Genomic DNA, 6,366 nt, shown 5'->3' with positions numbered 1-6,366 from the left:
CAAATGAGTCTCTTAATAGTTTTATATTTGTAAATTAGCCAAAAATAAGTAGGGTGACATGCATATAGACCTGATCAAGCTGAGCACAACCCGATTTTGGGCAGATTTTTCCGGCCTAATTTTAAAATTTTTTTGGGCAGGCTTGGGAATGCTATTTTAGTTGTTTTTTTTTTGTCTGACCCAAAAATGGCCCGAAAATCCCGACTAATTTGGGCACATAATTTTTGGCCCGAACCCAACCCAGTTCGCCCAGTGATCACCACTACATGTGAGCTCTTTTTTAAAATTCGAAATAATGTCTATGTACAACCCATAACCCACTGATGTGTCTCTTAATTTTCATGTCATGTTTGATTGGCCCGTATCCATCTTTAAATAACATTTGCTTGTATGTGCTAGTGTAAAGTCATGTTCATAGTCTCATGAAGATATGCAAAAAGTTCAAAAGCCAAATTGTTACAATTTTACAAAACAAAATATAAAGTAATTGCATAAGATATGCAACTACTTAATAATAAGTAACTTATGTTCCATTCAACATACTTAGGAATAGTAAACGGAAGAATAATCTAATAATCCTTTTTTGTGGTTGATAAATAAAATATTATTTTGGGTATGATGATAGAAAGATTAATACGTACTCCCTTTGATCATTATTGACCATGCAACCTTGTTTTGACCATGTAACTTAAACAACTTTTGCCATTTGTCAACTTAAGTTAGGAGTACTTAACATCACAAAGTGAAAACAAATAAAATCAATAGGCTACTCTCGACACCATTGAAAAGTTTACAAGTATACTTGTAAAATTTTGATTTTTATACCTATCAACAATTCAACACACTCTGCATCAAAAAAATAAAATAAAAAAAAATAAATAAAATAATAAAATAAAAAAAATCAACACACTAAATTGTTTGTATTATTAAATAATATGCTAGAGTAAAAAGTTATACAGCATATAAATATTTATTGAGATAAACCAAACTATTAAATTAGTAACACTAGCACGAGATATATTATTTGCTAAAGAAAACAACTTAGATAATGGAATCTCTAAAAGCTACTTCATAATTGGAAACGTTAGTTGGGTAGGTAGTTATTGGTATGGTTTTTTTTTTTTTTTTTTTTTTTTTTTTTTTTGTTATTTTGTTATTTATATTTTTAAATAAATAAAATGAATAAAATTTGAGTATTGAGATTGGGGAAGGTTGTAGTGAAAAGTTATAAAATTATGGATGTGTTAAAATTCACCTGATTCACTTATTTGAACTTAATTGAATTTACTTAAAACTTATCTTTAGTTATAATTTGTATATGGGGTAATAAGGTGAACAAAACAAGCTCTAAGTCTTAAATAATATATTTTAATTTAAAGCAAAGTGAATAGAGCCTAAATGGGGTCAGAGTTGATACTTGTATATTTGTATATGACTAGCTAAAAAAATAAAAAATAAAAACTCATTAAACATTGTTCGAAGTATTTCACTAGATCAAACGGGTTATAATGCTAAATCAAAACAAAATTATTCATACTACTATCTCTGTTAATTATTATATGCAATTTTGGGGTATTATTTATGAGATATGAAAAATTTGAAAATTCCACATAATAATTAACGGATGTAGTACATATGCCATTTTTTTTTTTGGACATCTACATATCGTCCTCATAAACAAAACAAATTTGCAGTTTCTATTTTTTTTTTTTTTCTCGGTTCGGTTAGAATTGGCAGATATTTGAAAATGGGAGCGGTGAAGATAATGGATTGAAGCCAATTAAGTAGAAACCCATGTAACCATTTCAAAGATTTAATTTGAGGCTACAATTCAAAGCTTCATCAACACCCAAAGAATATTACATAAAAGAATCGGTGTTCATAAATTTTCTCTAACTTTTAAGTATATCACCATATGTCATAATATAATACTTTCATCAGATCTAAAGTAGTTGTTTAAATGATACTCCTTACTTCGTATGATGCAACTTAATACGCGAGCACGAAAGAACGCAAGGTATTGCGTAATTGCATACAATTTTGCTTGGTTGCATATCTAAGATTTCGAGTACAATCTTTGTAATTTCTAAGTCAGAAAACCATACATATTTGATTAAGATTTTAGTTTGACTTGGACCTTCATTTTTAAATCTATAATATTGATTTATAAGATAACTGGTTATGTATGAAAGAAATGGTGTCCTTCGAACAACTGTATTATTTCGATAGATGGTTCGGAATTAATTAGGAAAACTAATTATTTAGTGAAGTCAAGTGATCGGAATGCCTAGCTGGAGGCCGCTTCTGATCAGTAAGATTAATGTATAATTAATCTTACAGCTTGCTCTTGACTAAATCCTACGGATCACACCCAATCGTGTAACCAAACAAAGGCGACAAATTAATCCCAAGGATTAAATAAGTCGATGAGGATTTTACGAACTAAGAAGTCGGATTCCGAGCTTAGAGCATTGAAGTCGAGCGTCAAGCGTTGAGTCGATTTTAGAAATCGACGAAAACTAGAAAATAATTTAAACGACACGAAGGTCAAGACCTTGGTCGTAGCCCCACAACGGTCTAGCATGGTGCTATCCATGCAGGGGTAGGCCGAGAATAGCTAGCCAATGTTGCAAGCATGGCAGCTAGGCTGGCTAGTCATGCGCGCAGCATAGCAGCCAGCCTAGCACGCCATGCGGGGCATGGCTAGCAGCACAAGGCTGCATGTTTGCGCCAGCTCGCATGCTAGCAGCTAGCTAGCAGGCCGGTATGCCGCATCAGCACACCAGCCCACAAGCCAGCCGCGCGCGCTGGGCTGGGGAAGGCTGGCAGGCCCTGCCAAGGGGCCAGGTTACCAGCGTGGCGTGCCTTGGAGCCCAAGGCTGGGGGCTGGCTGCAGGTTGTAGGGGGTGGGTATGCTTGTTGAGCAAGAGAGAGGAAGTGGTCCTCTTCCCTTGTGGTCCTTACCTACTCCCTCCTTGGTTTTGTGTCAAGTGTCGTTTAATTGTTTGTTAATGCTACTTAATTTAATTTAGAATTAAATTATTGCTTATTTTCTCACTTTATCATTTTTCCCACGTGGAAAGATGATTGAGGATTTTGGGAACGCTTTGCCAATAAATACCAACCTTGGGAGTTGGGGATTAAACATTATTGAGTAAAACTCAATAAGGCATCTCCCAAAAGCGTGAGAAAACCTTTAAGTTTGCAAAACTCCAATTTTGGCTCGGTCTCGTCTAAGGTACGAGATAGGAGCCATGTTCGGGTGCGTGGGTGTGTGAAGTAGGAGGATTCGCGCGTGGGTGTCTTGAGCTTTCCGGGGGTCGTGCTCGGGTTCGTGTGAAGCACGTTATGAGAGTAAGAATGTCCTTTCCCTTCTTTCTCTCTCTCCCTCTTTATGTGTTTATCGCTTTATTAATTTATATGTTTGTTTATTTAGTTGTATTAATTATGCATGCGGTCCGGCGGGTTTTGGTTCCGCACGGCGCTCACGCATCGTAAAACCCAACAGTGGTATCACAAGCCTCTTGCATTTAATTTTTACAACTAAAAATTAATTAAGGTGATTAAAAATGGATTTTAAAATTTGGATTAGCAACCTAATTAGATTAGGATCTCGGTTTTATTAGATAAATCGTTTTATTGCTAATTTATGACTACTAACCCAGATTTCGACTCAAAAATAGTGATTTTGGGTGGAATCGATGTTCTAAATCAACCTTTACTCACAAAGTATTTAAAAAATGGCTTCCAGAGGCCAAAATCTGCCCAGAAATATGTTTTTCGAAACGAAGGGTTTTTCCATTTAGAGCAAAAAATTTTAAATCTTTAAATCTTGATTAATTATGACATGCAATTGTTGGATTATGTGATTGGTTATGACATTAATCTATTGCAATTATCTTCCTTATTAAGCATATTTTTGATATGATTTGGTTGCTTAATTTGGATAGCTCTAAAATTTACATAAACTTGGAAATTGTTCATTCTTGCAATTAGATTGCTTGAAATGTATGAGTTTATGTTAAATGTAATTTTTGAACCCTTACAATAGCCAAAGATTGAATCGTTAATGGTTTATTGGTTAAATCTTGACTTGCTAAAATCCAAAGTGAACATATTTTGAGTTTTAATCATTTTGGAAATTGATTAAAATCATGAATGTTCATATTTGTGCTTGAATATTATTTTTCATTGCAAGGTTGAAATATTCAAATATGCATGAGTATTTGTTGGATAAATTATTTTTTATTAGATGGTTGATTAATTTATTCAACTAGTTTTGTCAAAAAACATAATTATTTTAATCATTGGATGAGTTAATTTAATTATGTGGTATGCCCTTTTATTTTGTTTTGATTGCATCAAAATGACCTAAAATTATTAAAGAATGGTTCTTGGAAATAATTTTGGTTTTTGCACTAAATTTGGATTAATTAAGTTAGACTTGATATTAATTCAAAATTGCTCAAATGTTAACTCTAAAATTCAATTTGGAATTAATTAAAATTCACACAAAAATAGGGGTTAAAATTCCCAAAGCACACACAAAATCGAAGCTTGGAAGCCTCGAGCAACTCACTTGGCCAGCAAGGGCTACTCGCGCAGCCCTTATGAATGTTGGTGCCGAGGAGTACTTATGTGTGGGGAGTGTGTGCGAGTAGCAAGTGCAAGGGGCATGTGTGCGTGTGCATGTACAACACCCAGCCCGCAAACAAACGTTGCTGGGCTGCCTTGGTAGCACCGAGCAGTGCAGCAGGCATGGGCAACTATGCACCCATCACTAGACGCATGCCTAGGGCTGCTAGGCAGCACCTGCTTTGAGCTGAGCACTAGAGCGCACAAAGGGCACTGCTAGCAACAGCAGTAGCACACAAGCATGCTAGGCATGCTGTGTGAGCGATGCTTGCGGTTGCCTTGGTGCGCTACTAGGCTCGTGCAGCCAAGGCTTGCTAGGCACCCTAGTAGCCCCTAGCCTTTGGATTGGGAGCTAGGTGCTTGACTTGATTTTTTGCGATTTTGTTTGAAACGAGGCTAGGCCTTGGTTTTTCACGTACTTGCAAAATTTTTGTTAAAAATTGACTCGATTGGCTTAATTAAAAATTTATTGGATTAATTTAATTAAGTTGGATGTGGAATTTAGTGGGAGCTTCATTAATTGGTCTTGAGCTCATTAAGCTTTAATTATGCTTATCGTTATTGCGTTAGTTCACATAATTGGATAAACACTTGACTAGTTTTAATTAGGTATGTTAATCGGATTAACGACCTAAGTTAGTAACTAGTGCTCACTTTTTTGATGCAAATTATGTATTATTGCTCGTACTGTTTTGTAAAAATGCATGGTTCATTCACTTTAGAAGTGAATGGGTGAATAGAATATTATAAATGTTCTTATGCAAGTTTTTACAAAAGGCAACTAGTATGGCCCGACTAGGATAGTAAATACTGACTGCGTTCCGTTATGTATTTTTGTAAATCTAAATACGGATTGCGTGCCGTTAAGTATTTGTGTACTTAGATTATTTAGATTACTCTTGGTTCCTAGTCTTGCATGCATGGTTTGTGGTGAAGTCAAGAAGATGACGTTTCTTTGAAGACGAAGCCAAGTCCAAGGGGTCATGCTAGATTGGCATGCGTCTTTAACTTTCTTTTATATATTTCCTATATATGTTGATATTAGATGCATGTTTAGGATTTCGAATGTTTAATGTTTATTTAGTTCACTCAAAACAACCCAACATAGAAACCCTAAGTCCCTATAAAATTGAGTTGAAAGTTTCCATTCCAAAATGACACTTATCGAAACTTTGAGAGTAGGTAATGGGCTATGCCAAAGCAAGGCATTACCACTTTCCTAGGGAATTAAGGTATACTAGGTATATGTGTTAGTTTTGGTTAAACTCAACGATATCATTAAGAAGTCCTTAGATGTCGTGTTAAAGGAGATAATCGTCAAGAAAGCATTAGATGTGACGATTTATCAAACCAGGAATAGCTTAGAGCTATTAGAAATTAGATTGCTTATTACCCTAAAATAATAAGTGTTAAGACAACCCAAAGCATGCTCAATCACTTATTGATTTTTGGGATCTTGGAATCGTTTTATTCTCACTTAAAAGGGACAAACTTTAAATGTGTGGATAAAACGCTAAATAAGATTGAAAATTTGCATGTATGCTTTAAATTTCAAACTTATTGGTTTTATGAATGGTTATTCATTGCAATTCTTTTCATTTGTAGTACAATGTCTGCAACTAACACCAACAACAACCAGTTTTCTCTCTGCTCAATTCTCGACAAAAATGGACCCAACTTCCTTGATTGGCAAAGGAATTTGAGGATTGTTCTTATGCAAGAACAAAAGGA

Source organism: Chenopodium quinoa, unplaced genomic scaffold (genome assembly GCF_001683475.1).
Source record: "Chenopodium quinoa cultivar QQ74 unplaced genomic scaffold, ASM168347v1, whole genome shotgun sequence".
Taxonomy (NCBI): domain Eukaryota; kingdom Viridiplantae; phylum Streptophyta; class Magnoliopsida; order Caryophyllales; family Amaranthaceae; genus Chenopodium; species Chenopodium quinoa.
This window is presented reverse-complemented; position numbering follows the sequence as displayed.